The 16,711-nt window shown below is 37.3% G+C and overlaps 1 protein-coding gene across 3 annotated transcripts in view; it reads left to right on the top strand.

Annotated features, from left to right (window-relative positions):
- The first annotated feature begins 7,803 nt into the window (after positions 1-7,803).
- Positions 7,804-16,711, top strand: part of LOC138976511 (carbohydrate sulfotransferase 8-like) — a 33,871-nt gene continuing 24,963 nt past the window's right edge. For all 3 annotated transcript variants that reach the window (XM_070349382.1, XM_070349386.1, XM_070349378.1), the window contains exon 1: positions 7,804-7,911. The gene's annotated coding sequence lies outside the window, so the exon portion shown is untranslated. The remainder of the gene's footprint in view (positions 7,912-16,711) is intronic.

Here is a 16,711-nt window from a genome sequence, read left to right as displayed (position 1 = left end):
CCAAGAGAAGGCACCCCACTGAGTGACACTTTCTTGGTCTATGTCACCAGATCGTGACATGGCGTCGCAATTGAAGACGCAGCAACAAGAGCAAAGCGAAGCACGATCGAAATTTTGAATACTTTAAAGAACATGGGTTGTAACTCATTTGATGTATTTTTTTAAGTTATTTGATGCGCAAGTATTGCCAATATTATCATATGGAGCCGAAATGTGGGGTTATGAGAAGTATGACCAATTGGAACGTGTTAATTTATTTGCATGTAAACGGTTTCTGCACGTAGTAGATAAAACTCCCAATGATGTTGTGTATGGTGAATTGGGTAGGTATCCTCTTTGGGTGACAACAGTCACAAGGTTGATTAAATATTGGTTACGGTTATTGAGACAGCCAGACAATTTTTATTCAAAGAGGGCATACAAAATGTTGTTCAACCTCCACGAAAAAGGTGGTATCACATGGGTAACGCATGTAAAGGCAGTTTTGTGTGAAAATGGATTTTACCAAGTTTGGATGTTTGGATGTGGAAACGAGAGGGTGTTTTTTGCAGAACTGAAGGAGAGGCTCTGCAGTTCCTTCTGTCATGATTGGCGTAATCATTTGGACTCGAGTGAGCGCCTATCACTGTATGGAAAATATAAAGCCTGTTTTGAAAAAGAACGTTATGTGGACATTTTATGGAAAGATGTGTACAGAAATGTCATCGCTCAATTTAGAATGGGTGTTTCACAGATAAATATCCACAGATATCGCTTCCAAAATTCAACAGAAAACAAGTGTTGCCCCTTTTGTGAAGATAAATTAGAGACCGAAATCCATTTTTTTTAATGCCAAACATATTGTGAGTTAAGAAGAAAATATTTAGCATGCACAGTTTTTAAGTGTTGGTGATCAGTTGGGCAGTATGATTTCCATGTTTAAAAAACAAGACACAGAAACAATTGTAGATTTAGCAAAGTGTTTGTTTTTTGCATTTCAGTTAAGATTGTCAATGTTAAATAGTAATGAGGATTCATTGTCGCTGAAGGTTTTGTTGTTGCTGTATTTATTGTTCGGTTGTATGTATATTTTAGGCAGCATTGATGTGCAAGATTATTGATGGAGGAAAGCTTGGAACAAACCACTGTGTATTTTGCATACGTTTAAATATCATGTTTTCTATTTTTTCCTGTGATTCATGTGTACCCCCCCATTGAAAGGGGCTGTAGGCCCATATTCAATTAAACTGTGTCAGTGTCAGTGTCTCACTCTCTCTCTAATAATGTATCGATTGAACACTGTTTTCCCGTATTTGAAACATATGACGTCAGAGGCCTTGTTTAAACGCACACAAAAATGCTTGGAAAATGCCTAGGACGACATTTTCGCTTAATGAGTCAACTTCTTAACAACTACTTTCGCGTTGAAATCATCTTACCACCCATGTCTGATAAGATATGTACATGAAATTGATTATGTGGCGTGTTTTGAAGATTTTAACAAATTAAATGTTTTCGATGAATGTAGGCAAAACAAAAGAAATGATTTTTGGAGGAAAGAGTGATAATTGTGGTCCCCAAAAAGTGAGAATAAGCGACAAGGAAGTTGAACTTGTGGAAACCTTCAAATATCTTGGGGTTTCAATTGACAATAAGCTGACTTTTAGTGATCATGTTCATGCTGTTTATAAGAAAGCTCAGCAGCGACTTTTTCTTCTCAGGAAGCTTAAATATTTTAATGTCAATCAAAGTGTTATGGAACTTGTGTATCGCAGTTTGATTGAAAGCATACTGACTTTTAACATTGTGACATGGTATGGTACCACAAATGTTAAAAACAAAGCTAAACTCCACCGCATTGTTGCGACGGCTAGCAAGCTTGTTGGGCAACCCCAACGACAGCTGACCAGTCTCTACGAAGCTGCCATTAAGCGGAAAGCTCTCAAAATTGTCCGTGATCCGATCCATCCTCTCAACCCCTGTTTCGAAATTCTCCCTTCAGGTAAACGTTATAAGGTCCCTTTGGCACGCAAAAACCAGTTTAAAAAGTCATTCCTGCCTTCTGCAGTCACCATTTTAAATTCTTCTCGCATCACGTAGAGGCTGGTCGGCTGGGAAAAAACAAACAATGTGTACATGTGAAGGTGTGTGGGAAATATTTGTAATGTGATTACTCGGCTGTGAAACCCAACTCCTGTGATATGAGAGGGTAAATTTACATAGTGCAATATCATATTTGATTGTATCCCTTTTATGTTTTATGTTTTATGTGTGTCGTCCTATACAATTGTTGTTATAATCGTTTACAGGCAGACAGGGTGTGCCGAAGAAAAATTTCCATTTTTATGTAATATTTTAATGGACAATAAAGTGCTGTTATTGTTATTGTTATTGTTAAAAAACCAACTTTCACACAACGTCAATGGTAACATTGTAATAGTGCATACTTACGTAATGAACCATGTAGCCATAATCCAATATTGGCAATAGTATGATTCAATGCATTGAAACTCAAAATGACTATTAGTTATCAGGAGTTTTCAGTCAGCACAATTTAACTCTCAAGCCTCCAGTGTTCTGTTCCATCTTCACTTCTCTCCATATCATTCAGTCAAGAAGTTATAGATACTGTGATGAAATGGGACGCGGAAAAATAGATTACTCCAGCGGAATTCATAAGTTGTGTCCGCGGAAATCCGTGGGAAAGTCCCACCCCTGATAAACGTCGTTCAAACCAACTCACGTTTAAACCAAGCAGTTGACTTTTGGTATATGTGCAAGTGGAGGGATGATCTTAAAAGCCTTAAAAGCCTGATCAGATCTGAAATGGTGAGCTGAACTATTTACACAGGAAAGAGTGTGCCTTTAAATAACACTTGTGATGGCTGATACAGGGCAAAGTTGATGACTGGTTTGCTATGGGAGTACTGTGAAATTCAAAACATCTCACAGAAATGCCCCAAACACATTTGTATACAAGGTCAGCACAACACAAGGCATAACTGGTCAATGAGACATATCACAGCATATCACAGGCATGCAAGTCTGCCCAACATTTCCACTGACTTGAGTTCAATAAATACAACTTGCTTACATCAATCAGTTAAATACGCATTTTCCATTTAACACATTTTTCTGTACAAGCATACCATGCCATTTATGAAATTTGCAGAGGGAAACACTGACAAAAAAGCAAACAACTAAATTCAACACGCAGGGAATAATTTCAATATACTCTGCTCCAGTACACATCTTCAGTATATCAAACACAACACGATATTGCATAGGGGAGGGATTATAGCACTCATTTACATTTACACGCTGATGTATACAAATGAACGTACTGCAGCTCATCTACCTTCAATAGACGATGTTCGGAATTAACTCTGTCAAGTTGTATGGGTTGTGAAAGAGTGAATACTCTTGCTTTTAGTGAGTCAAGCTTTCCCACATGACATTAAAGGCCAGTCACTAACAAGGCCTGTGTCTGAAACGTGTGTGGAAGGAGCACATGTAGAAGGTTTGCCTCACTAAAAGCAAGAGTGTTCACTCTTTCACAACCCATACAAACCCGACAGAGTTATTTCCGGAAAAGGTCTCTTGTTTATAAAAGCAAACATGATCGCACTTGTATCACACACTGACATCGGCTGCGTAATATGACTGTACACGTCACGCTATCATAAACCCTTAACCATAATTATTAACAAATATATTGACTAAATGCACATGCAAAAATTACAGAACAAAAGAATTACTGACACTTTCAACAGCTGCTGTTGCTCATTTCTTCACACAACTTTTCCCTGATCTTGTCTTTGTCTTCTGAGACTTAAACTAAACATCTCTTTAAAATAATGTCATTACATTGTGTGGCAACGGAAAACTGAAGTGCAAAATGTGTCGCTTGAATGTAAGTCTGCTAGTAAGACAAATACTGATTGCCATTGTTGTTATAATCCCCGCGCCCCCTAATTGGCGTAGAGGCGCGTCCCCCGGGTGGTGGATGGGGGAGCCTTCTCTACTAACTTCTGAGAGAAGGTGCCGATGCCGTGATTCACTCTCGATGCCTTGAACCTAATTAGGATCTTTTTCTTGTTTCTTCTCTATTTCTGCCTCCCCAAAGTCCTTTTACTTTCCTTTTCTCACCCATAACATTCTTCACTTTTTACCCTTGTTAAGTGGTTCTTGTATAGAATATAGTCAATGTTTGTAAAGATTTTAGTCAAGCAGTATGTAAGAAATGTTTAGTCCTTTGTACTGGAAACTTGCATTCTCCCAGTAAGGTCATATATTGTACTACGTTGCAAGCCCCTGGAGCAATTTTTTGATTAGTGCTTTTGTGAACAAGAAACACTTAACAAGTGGCTCTATCCCATCTCCCCCCTTTCCCCTATCCCATATCCCCCCTTTCCCTCGTCGCGATATAACCTTCGTGGTTGAAAACGACGTTAAACACCAAATAAAGAAAGAAAGAAAGTTGTTATAATCGTTTACAGGCAGGCAGGGTGTGCCGAAGAAAAATTTCCATTTTTATGTAATATTTTAATGGACAATAAAGTGCTGTTATTGTTATTGTTATTGTTATTATGCAGCAAAAACCTACCGTCAATTTAGGAACTTTTTCTGACATGACAAATAACAGCAGACCTAATGTCTCAAATGACTTGAAATTCCGTATTTACTTTACGACACGTGTTAGCACCAATCTCCAAAAGTTTGAAGGTAATGCGTTGGCGAGTTACACAAATGTATCATTTTTTGTCTCATTACCCGCTAAAACGGCTTCAAAAACTGCCTTTTATGCCTTCTGAGAGGATTGGCACCTACACCGCGTCCTTGGTAGACAAGATATGTGAACAAAGCTGACTGATTTGAATGCAGATTTGATTGTTCTGTCTAAGGACATGCTTAACATGTTTCGTTTTAGCAGTTCTGATTTGTTGTCAATTTTAACGCGGGAACCTTGATTTTGTGAATTTGATTTTGGGGGGTGTCTGTATTGTTGGTTCCACTGTATCGACACTACGTCATGTAATCTCAATCTGTTTACTAAATAAGTTAGGGGAATAAACGGCCTTTCCAGTCATATAATTGGATTTACGATCAACAGACTCATCAGAAAGTTCTGCCCTCAAACGCATGTGTAAAGTTTTTTTTTTGACGGGTAGTGTAATTCATGTCTGTACATGTAGTACACACACGTTGTAGTTAACAACACCTTGTTCACTTATGTGATTGTTTAACACGTTGGTATATCATAAAGAGGGATGAAATTCGTCAACGACTATCTTTACCTCAATGACAAAAATGCATTTTTACGATTTGTGTACCTTGTTTACCCCATATTACACACTTGATGAGGAAGTGAACATAAGACAGCAACTGCACACTATTTACTAATCGGACAGCCATTAAGTGTCCTCCGCAAATCTGCTTTTGTTTTTGACGTGCTTTATCTGGTTCATATTTTACAGCAGTTTGAAAACTACGTAAACTCGCTTGCAACAGTTCGCACTAAATACAGAGCTGCTCTGCAAATGTGTGAAATTTGTGTTTAATCTGAAAATGGATTTGACAATGGATATCAAATTTGTGTAAAACAGGGCTCGTTGTCCACACCTATATTGCAGCAATATGAGGACAAATATCATTCAAAACCTCACTCAAAACACACCTCTTCCCTCACTAGTCCGTTAATGACCACACATCACCCTCTCCTGCTGGTCCTTGATCTGTCTCTTTCCTTCTTCTTCTTCTTCCCTTTCCAGCTCTATTCTCTCAACTAACTTTATGTATCCAATACTTTATTTATTTATTTACGACTGTTTTTCCGTCTAGAATGCATGTGCCTGTAGTTGGTATGAGTGAGTGCGTCGCGTTCTCGCTGTGCGCCTGTCTGCGAGTGTATGAGTCCTTGTCGATTTGTGTTTCGTATAATGTTCACTATGTATTTTATATTTTGTAAGCGCCTAGGGCTATATTTAGATTAGGCGCACAAATGTTCATAATAATAATAATAATAATGAGGACAACTTGCATTTCCATTTTTAGGGAGGTGCAGCTATTTGCGGACATCCGTCACTATATTGCAGCAAATTGCGGACCAAAGCCTATTTGAGGACGTCCGCAGATAGTCGCATTTTTCGGCCGATGTCCACAAATTGCTGCGATATAGCGATGGACGACCCCATTTGATCCCATTTGGTCCGCATATGGCTGGAAATCCACAAACACACACACACACACACACACACACACACACACACACACACACACACACACACACACAGACGGAGAGAGACAGAAAGGGCAGAGACAGAGAGCGACAGAGAGAAGCATAAGAAAATGAAATTCTAACATCTGTTTATCGAAGCAGCTGGTTCCTGCACATTAATGTGACGAATTGTAGGGGTGGTATTAAAAATCAAAGCCTTTTAATACCATACACATTTATTTTGTATTTTATTTTTTAAGTTAAGTACTCTGCGCTACGTGTTCACAATCATTTTACACGATAAAAAAACAAAATAGCAACATGTGTTTGTGCCATATGTTCACTTGATCTCCGTTGGCAGCCATTATGGTCCCACGCCGTTCAACTATCGACGTAAGTCGATACTAACATTATCTCCATAAATCTCGAGGCCCTTGCGTCCTAAACACAGCTTGTCGATTATCCCAGCTTTGCGCCATGTTTAAAGGAACGCTGTGACACCATTCCAACACCCTGAACAGTTTACGTAGCTAAAGAGAACTGATGGTGGGGGGAATGGTACGACGTATAGGCCTACTGTTAGATTTTGCTTTTCTCGATCTTTCGATGAAACTGTTTAAAATAATAAAAAAATAAAAATAAAGATAAAAAGCAACAAAACAGCAACGACATACAAGACGAGTATTTGAATGCATGGTTCACACGTTGTACTGTGTTGCGTGTCAGTCTTAATCTGCCAGGTTTGAGTTGTGCCGACAGTGGTTGTTGGGTCCTGCAGCACGTGTGTGTGTGTGTGTGTGTTGTTTGTGTGTGTATGTTTGTGTGTGAGTGTGCGTGCGTTTGCGCATGCGTGTGTGTGTGAGTGTGTGTGTGTGTGCGTGCGTGCGTGGGTGTATGCATGTGTGTGTGTGTGGGTGTGTGAGTGTGTGTGTGTGTTTAATTAATTTATTAGCTATATCTTGTTTGCTTAAAAAAAAAAAAGCACCGCACGTGGCCTTTGTCTAGAATTTTAGAGTCACAAAACTCTTTTAAAGGAACAGAAGAACATCGGCAAATGTGTTACAGTGGTAAAATTGCGTTTGTTTCTCCACGAATACTCTCAACAAACCAATTGTTTAAATTAAGGTGTATGCGCTCTCTCTCTCTCTCTTTTTTTCTCTCACTCTCTCTCTCTCTCTCTCTCTCTCACTCTCTCTCTCTCTCTCTCTCTCTCTCTCTCTCTTTCTCAACACACCATTTCTTTTGAGAACAGTCGAGCATGTAACGGCTCCCTATTAAAAAAAGTCTGCTTTCTGTGAGCGCGGCAGCCGCACCCCCATTGTGGCGGACCTTTTTCCTTTTTTTAATTTTTTTTTAAATCATCTAAAGTCTGGGTTTAACACCAGGGAACATGCCCCTATGATTTAACAGTGACGGCTAAACAGACAGACAGATATGATGGAGGCAGACAGCAAGATGAAAGTTGACAGGCATGTCAGCGGACGCCCGAAACAGCATGCGCATATCAAACAGACGCTCTGAAGAGAGGGCGCGGGGCAGAGGAAGGAGGGCGAGAGGGAGGGGGGGGGGGGGTGTTCTAGCAAACATACGTTTTACTTGCTCGGTGTCGGAGTACAGAATCAGGAGCCTACTCATGAAAACTAACCAAAAGCGACGTGTTCATATGCCCTTGTGTGGCGGTTGTATAAACAGGACCAAGACTCTCCCGACTCGAGGTCAGTACAGATTTGTTTTTCGTGCATTATGATTTGGGGGTAAAACGTGTGAACACAAGTTCGCAAGGAAATTGCAATTGAAGTTTAAGCGTGTTTCCCAAAGTGTAAGGCACTCACTGGCATTCCCTTTCTCCCACTTTTAAAAAAGTTGGACACATCTGCCAGAATGGCGGCGACGTTTTCCGAGTGAGGTACCACAGACACATTATCACCAGCATTAATGCTTTTGTATTTTTTTTCTTCTCAACCAGATATTCCACCATCACGCGGCATAAGCTGAAAAAAGAAAGAAAGAAAGAAAACAACACCAGCGCATATATGCTTCATACTGCGGTCAAGACTTGTTAATTTTGAGAAGTTACGACTTCAATTTGAACACACCGGTACCTACAAAGCAACCAGTTTTTCGTCTGACAAACATCCTTATTGCAGTGAAGAAAATTTCACGAAATTGTATTTTGGTAACTCATTCACTCTGTTTCCGAATTAGTGTTTGATCAAAGAATCCATTTCTTTCAGAACCTGACTTTAAATAAAATCAATAAAACAAGAGCAGAAGAAACGAAGACATTAGCAATAACACTCTCATATATTATAACACTTATTTTGAAGAAACACCGAAAGCAATTTTTTTATTAATAATAATCGAATGGAAACGCAGATGACGTAAATAATAACAAGGGCAGATGAAAAGAATTAACAAAAGAGAAAATCTTAGATAAAGGAACCAGTGAAGGCAATATAAACTTGGCCACAAAATTATTGCAACAAATTTCAAACCCAAATTAAAGCATTAATTACTGTGTCATTTCATCAAAACTGTATATGCCAGTTAAGGCCGTTTACGTAACCTTCAGGATCATCTTTTGGATTAAACATTTCTTTTACAGGGATCACGTGACCGCCGCTCACGTAAGGGTACCCTCAAAATCGACCAGACAACGGAAGAGTCGAATAAAAAATCGACAAAAAATCACAATAGGCCAATTTGTGCAACTTTGACATACGAGAAGAAAGTCAAACCAATTATCTACCGCGAACAGGTTAATTTGTTTTGCTACCTTGTTTATTTCGTGTGCTATGCTATTCATACTGATGCAGGTGTTGATCGCAAGAGCGGTCAAAAACGGGACTTTTTGCGTTATTTTTTGGGGGGGAATCATGACAAAAAAGGCTTCAGTTTAGCAATGACTTGATGGATTGCTTTGCAACTTTGGGAATATTTTACCAACATACGAGAGATACTTCGTGCGAAATTATGGATCGTTACAATTATTTGTTAAAATGTTATGCAATTTTTCGAAAGAAATGTTCACACACGTCATATGATTGTTTACTTGTTTCAAAAAAATGCATGACTCTGCACGTCTTTAGAACAATGATTTATACACACAAAGCAAACGTTTTATGTGCGTATAAGCACTGACGCAAATTTGCTAGGCCTGTAAACACGCTTGATAGTTAAGCAATGATTCTGGTGCAACAGCGATGCCCAGCCAAGCGTGACCGTAGTATGTTTTAAGAGGCACGCAGCGATAACAGCTGTCAGCGTGAAACAGTGTGAACGTTCCATTTGTTTTTCGTATGTTTGCATGACTAGCAAATTAACTCCAGGGGCAAATGAAACAGAATCAGTTTCAATCATTTATCTGTAGACATGCAGAGTCATGATTTTCAGGGACACAAGTGAACAATCCCATGAGGAGTTTAACAACATTTTCTGAAACATTGTGTCACATCTGAATAAACACCCGTAACGATCCCAACTTTCGCACGAAGTATCGCTAGTATGCTGGTAACATATTCGAAAAGTTTAAAAGCAATCCACCAAGTCATTGCTAAACTGCAGCCTTTTTTGTCATGATACCCATAACAATTGACGTAAAACGTCCCGTTTTTGACCGCTCTTGCATCACACACCTGCATTAGTAGGAATAGCATAGCACGCGAAATACGCAAGGTAGCAAATCAAAACAATCTGTTCTGGGTAGATAATTGGTTTGACTTTCATCTCGTATGTCAAAGTTGCAAAGTTTGGTCTATAAAACATAGACATGTTAACAACCATGAGAATAATTATGAATCTTGTGAAATTTCGCGGGTGTCAGAGGCAAAATTGCGCACAATTAACATCCGGAAATGTTTAAACCGTATCATAATTTGGGATGAAATGTTTAGACTGTATCATACTTTCAGGGTGAAATGTTCAAACTGTGTCATACTTTTGGGCTGACATTTTCCAACTGAAATGTGTAAACCATATCAAACTTTCATTGGTAAAATGTTCAAACTGTATCCTACTTTGAGGGTGAAATGTCCAAACCGTATCATGCAGGGTGACCCCAAAAAATGCAACCCTCAATAATGCTAATAACTTCTACATCTGTTGACCGAATCATTTTATATTTTGGAGACATAAATCTCAGCCTGTGCAAGACTCTTCCACAAAGTGACAATTTTGTAGACCAAATGGTCTGACTTTTGTGCGATTTCAAAACAAGTTTCCAAATTCGGGTATCCACTCAACAGAACGAGGTTTGACATTGCGTGGTAGTCATACTTACCTGATTTAAACCCTCCTGACTTTTACCTTTTGAATCATCTGAATGCTTGAGCATACAGAAACACCCCCTTCACCCCCTAGATCATCGGTGACCTGAAGAAAGCAAATACAGATAGGTTCAGGGCAATCCCCAGACAGGAAAACTTTTGTGCCATTTGTTTAAACAGTATTTTATTCGTAAACAGACACATGATAATATAACAACATCATTAAGAAGGAGCACAACAAGTTTAAAACTTATGATAAGTGCTCACATAAACATGCCTGAAATTTCATGGCGGAATATGATCAATGCGACACATTTTTTGAAAAAAGAGAAGAAAAAAAAAACCGAAAAAAAAACGGAAAAAAAAACAATAAGGAAAACTTAGTTTGAATTATCGAACACAATCGGTGTCAATACCAAAAACGAAAACAGATACGAGAACGAAAGACACAACAAAATATCAAAAAGTAGATGGGCCCCAAGTAATATATTTTAAAAAAACACCAACAACATCGAACTAAGGTGTCCCAAAGCGGTTTGATTTCTCAATATAGCTTTGGACAACAACAAAAATAGCACTATTTTCAAATATGGAAATGTTTGAATCACCTGTCAGGAGTGTGTCAATATTAACAAATTCTGGAGCTAATGTACCGATTGTTGCGGTTCTTGCATCATTAAACAGGGGACATGATAACAAATAGTGAAGAACAGTTTCAGCAAAATAACCACAAGAACATTCCGGGTTGTTTACTAGGTGGCGATTAAACATATCATATTGTAAATCACTCATTCCAAGTCTTAACCTGCAATGCAAAGCTTCAGTTTTGTGATTTGGGGAATTATTATAGTAATATGGTGGAATAGTTGAAATATGTGCCATTGACAATTTCGGAGGTGTAATTTGATACACATTTTGGAGAACAGGTACATGTCGGACCATTTTACCTACAGACTCGAACCTTTGTAGAATGGTCGTGGACGAACTGCAGTTCATGCACAACAACTATGAAAATAATCGCTAAACTCAAATAACTGGAAAATCCACCCCTTCGTTGTAAAGTTACACTTGCGCGATGTCGCGCAAAATTCATCAATGACATGAACGCATTCATTCATGGAAAATGCCCTGATCCTGCAAGTAATTGCTGTATTCAAGTCACTGATTGTCTAATGTTGATTAAAGGTTTAGTATGTCATTCGAACTACCCCAAAGGTAGCAATCTGGAAGGCTTAAATCGGGTTAGTTTGGTTACCGCTTAATTTCAAACCTGGTACTGTTGAGTCGATCCCCGAATTTGGCAACTTTGTTTGAAATTGCACAAAAGTCACACCATTTCATCGATACAACTTTTGGACGGGTCGTGTATAGGCTGAAGGTTCTGTCCCCCAAATATGAAGTGATTCGGTCAACAGATGTAGAAGGTTTGTTGTTGTTGTTGTTGTTGTTGTTGTTGTTGTTGTAGCTGTTGTTGTTGTGGGAATCAGCTTTATTCTGAGATATGAGGACTCGCATAGGGAAATATCAAACTATACTTTCTTGAAATACATTTAAAATAGTGTTCTAAACAATTAATCAATCTAATAATAAATAAATAAATAGATACATTTAGAAAATACAATTAAATGACATATGAATAATAAGTATAAAGAGACAAATAAAAACTTCAAATCATTTCTTTTCACACACATAAACACCTATATTTTACCTTTATATTCTTTTACATACGTATTCCTAACTTTCCTTTTCTTCTTTTTTTCTATATTTTATATGAATTCATGTCATTTTTTTATTTATTCTTTTTTTTTTTTACTTTAAGAAATAAATTTCACAAAATGTATTGGTTTAAACATAAGTTTATTTTAACAAAGGTTACAATCATGACATGTATACAAAGTTCACAGAAACAGCAACAAGCTAGAAGCTTATAGTGGTGTTCCTGCATGACAGTACAACATAAGGCGGTAACGGCTGAAAAAATTTGTCTCAATAAACCAAATCTATTAATAACGTAATGAACGTTGCATAATGATTATAAAGAAAGACAGTAAAGGAATGAAGGAGTGAAAGAAGATGAATAAAAGAAGAGGGATGGGTAGGAGATGTGCAGAAGTTAAAGTTGTTGTCCGGCTTGTAGAGCATTTATTCTGATTTGTCCAAAGCGGCCTGAACGTTCAATGAACGAGTGTACGGTGGAAAACATTTTCCTGTTCAAATCTAAAGAATACTGTCTGTCTCCGTTTAAAAGGTGGGGGAGGTGAATTATGTGATAAGGGAGGGTATGTATAGTTTCTTGACGTGCTTCGCGATAATTTGGACAATCGAATATGAAGTGTTGTACGGATTCGGACGGGAATCCGCAGTCACAAGATGCATCTGTAGCAACGTGACGTCTCACTAGATCGTTATTGAGATCACTTATATATAACCTGAGCTTACAGTGAATTATTTGTGACATGCGATCTCCAGAATAAAAATAACACGGCGGACTTAAATCGTTTTTTGACAAATAGTGCTTAAATTCACTTAGGGAATCACTAAGTTTTATATAGTCTCGTAAAGAATTCCAGAGTTGTGTTGTAGATGGGAGAAATGAGTTTCTGTATAATTCAGTTTTAAACGATGGAACTTTCCTGTCTAGAGGTCTGCGCCGGTGATATGGGTTATTAGTTGATATCAATGGTGGCAATATCGCTAATAAGTGGTTTAGCACCTTGCGGTGAACGATCTTGTGAAATAATATCAGTTTATGACGTTTTCGCCTCTCTAGTAATGAAATAAAGCCTGACTCATCGTACAATTTTTGATGGCTTGTACCGCGGACTGCTTCAACAATGGTTCGAATTGCATCTAAGTGAATACTTTCGAGCTCGGTGGCTAACTCCTTAGGGCAGTTGTCCCAGAAAACATCAGCATAATCAAAATGTGGCAATATGAAGGATTTATACATTGTTTCTAAAGCTTTTCTGCCTAGTCTATATTTATAAGATCGTAAGCAAGCTACTAGCGTACGGCATTTTGCTATAACAGATTTAATATGTAACTCCCACTTACCGTTATTCTGAATAATAATACCAAGATGTTTGTGACTTTCGGTTTCTTGTAAAATTGTGCCACCGAAGTTTAAAGGGATGTAATCTGGATTTCTTTTCCTGCTTATATTCAGAAGTTTTGTTTTACTTTGATTAAATTTAACTTTCCACTGTCTAGCCCACTGGTCGATTTTATCAAGATCTGAATTTTCCAGGCTTAAAAATTAATACACAAAATTTATTCCAAACAAATAACAATTATAATCCACACAAAATAATATCTGCTTACATCTACATATAAAAATGGCATCTTATTGTTTCTTTATTTTTTTATTTTAATTTTATTTTAATTATTGTTTGAAAATGTATACAAAACTAAGGGGAACTAAACGCACCAACCACAAAAATCTCCGTTTGCTTGTCCAATCTCTCACCTTATCAGATGTGTCATCATTTTCCGACATTTTTAAAAATTCTTTTTTTGTTATATATAAAAAAACCACATGTGTATACAATCAGTATTGAGTACGCTACAGCCTTAATAACTAATACAATAGTCTCTCGTTACTCATAAAATCAGACTCGGATTCAGACCATCAAGATGACTTTGGGCTGTGTTTTAAAGCAGGCCTCTTAGTGTCAGTTCCCTCTGAAATATTTATACAAAATGTCAATGGGGGTTCCATATCTGAATTTACTTATACTCATTTTTCCAATCAAAATTAACTGATTAAGGTACTTATACATGTCTTGTGTTATAGCATCTTTGTCTCGCACACCAACGAGCACATCTGTTACATTCAGACAATGGGTGTGTTGTATCGAATGTAGAAAATATTTTCAACGTGCTTCCACAATCGATTAATCTTACTACAGTGAGAAAACAAAAGTTCAATAAAAATCAATTTGGTCTGTACAAAATTGACATTTATCATTATTAACAAGCCCCAATTTTAAAAGAAGAATATTGGTAGAGTATATGTTGTGCAATATCTTCCAGTGTAATTCTCCTAATCTGCTTTCTGGTGTGGTATGTTTTGCAAGGGTCCAAGCGGTTTTATCAATGTCAGTGCCAAGTTTGTTTAGGCAAAATCGAACACAGCAGGGTTGACTATATTTCATATCTGTCATCAAATTTCGAAAATCCCTCGCTTTTATCACCCTTTTATCCTTTAAAAACAATTTAGAGGATGCTTCAGTAACAGCATATACATAATCCATATTCTTGTTTAAATAACGAGATAAAGCAGCATAAATAACGGTGTACTGTAAATATAGCTCTGGTGACGGGCCAATTAATCTCTGTACATTCTGAAATGACATTATATCGCTTGTTTCTAGCAGGTCTTTAACATGTGTAATTTCTTTGTTTGCCCATGATTTTATGAAAATAAATGACGTTGTTTTGATACTGAATATCTATATTATTCCACACACAAAGTTAACCATCTTGAAGCCACACCGATGTGAATTGATAGCCTGCGGCCTAGGTGTTGTATACTGAGCTATATTTTTATTTTGACTGCCGACCTGCCAGCGACAGATGCTTCCCCTGGTATAGCTCAAACACTTAGATTGACAATATATCCTCTCAGTTTTGTGTACAGCTGGGGCAGTTTTATTGCTCGGTTTAAAGGCGCAGAATGTTAAATTCAACCTATGAAGCGTCCTTTGGGCTTATGTGCTTGTACCATGAAAGGATGACACAGCTTAAACATTTTCGGATATTGATTATGCGGACGTTTGGCTCCGGGACACAAACATTTTTTATGAAATTAACATTCTCATAAAATTATTTACATGTTTTTGTGCACCTTGAATGTATTATACGCTTTAACTTTTTCTATCCCACCTGGGTTTTTTTGTTGTTTTTTGTATTTGCCAAGCACATCATTGTGGGGCTTTTAATCAATAACATGCATCCGTCTACAATGTATCAGCATTCATCCTTCAACATGTATAATAAATATGTAAATGGCAAGTATACAAGACATATATATACAACATTAGGACATAACCGACAGACGGACATATAACATACCGTTCGCCTGCAAGTAAGGCCGGAGCATAACATAACATGCAGATTACAATACTGATAAAAAGAAAGAGAGAGAGAGAGAGAGAGAGAGAGAGAGAGAGAGAGAGAGAGAGAGAGAGAGTGAGGGGGGGGAATGATGGTGGTGGTATCATTTATAATGTATACTCTTAAGTAATAATACAAATAATAGATTCTTTTTGAACTTCCACCCTACAATAGTCAAAAGTCACTAAAATACAAGTCACCCCTACACCCATAAGATTGGACAGGGTGACAGACAGGTAAGAGGATAAATGAAGCAAACAGACATAAGACATACACACACACTCTTGCCTAAAATCTTATAAAAGCTACTATTTTAAACTGTGGAAAAGTTAAGCTGAAATGGACACTTGGTCAATAACCTAACATATATTCGCATAGGGTAACCACTCTGACAAAAAATCCACATTTCTATTCCTGATAAAATTCAATTTCTTTTCAATGTAATATCTTTGTTTTAATATTTTCAAAAAAACTCTCAAAAGCGGAACTGAGCCCTGAAGTTTACATTTATAAATATAATATTTTCCTAAAAGAATAATCAAATCTAAAACATTATCAGTGTTCACATTATCATCATTTCCACATATTATCAATCCTTTTGAAAAAGTAAAATGTTCACAATGTAAACATTCTTTGTGCAATACATTATTCAATTTAATCCAGAAGGTTTTAACAATCATACATTCCCAAAATAAGTGAAAAATTGTCTCTTCGTGATACCCGCAAAATGTGCAAAGCGGTGAATTTTTAATTTTACACAAATATAAATATTTATTACAAGGTAGAATCAGGTGTAAGAGTCGCAGCTGAAACCAACTTAAACTTACATCAACAGTACTTTGAAAGGGTTTCAACAAAATTAATTTCCAATTCATATTACTTTCACTGGTGCTATTCCATTTTGAAACCGCGGATGGAATAACGTTAGACTGCACAAACACCTTCTTCACAACATGGTTTCCTTTTTTTTATCAATGACCACACTCTACTATCCACTGATTCATGCTGACAATTGAATGTCTTAAAATTCAATTTCTTCTGATAGCTTTTCACAGCGGATACAATTCCACAATACAACAAAATATCACTTTTAAAATTAGGAAATAATTCAGAAAACTCTTGATAATTCAAATAT

The sequence above is a fragment of the Littorina saxatilis genome, linkage group LG1 (assembly GCF_037325665.1).
Source record: "Littorina saxatilis isolate snail1 linkage group LG1, US_GU_Lsax_2.0, whole genome shotgun sequence".
NCBI classification, from domain to species: Eukaryota; Metazoa; Mollusca; class Gastropoda; order Littorinimorpha; family Littorinidae; genus Littorina; species Littorina saxatilis.
Note: the sequence above shows the minus strand (reverse complement) of the source record. Positions and strands in the feature narration are given on the sequence as shown.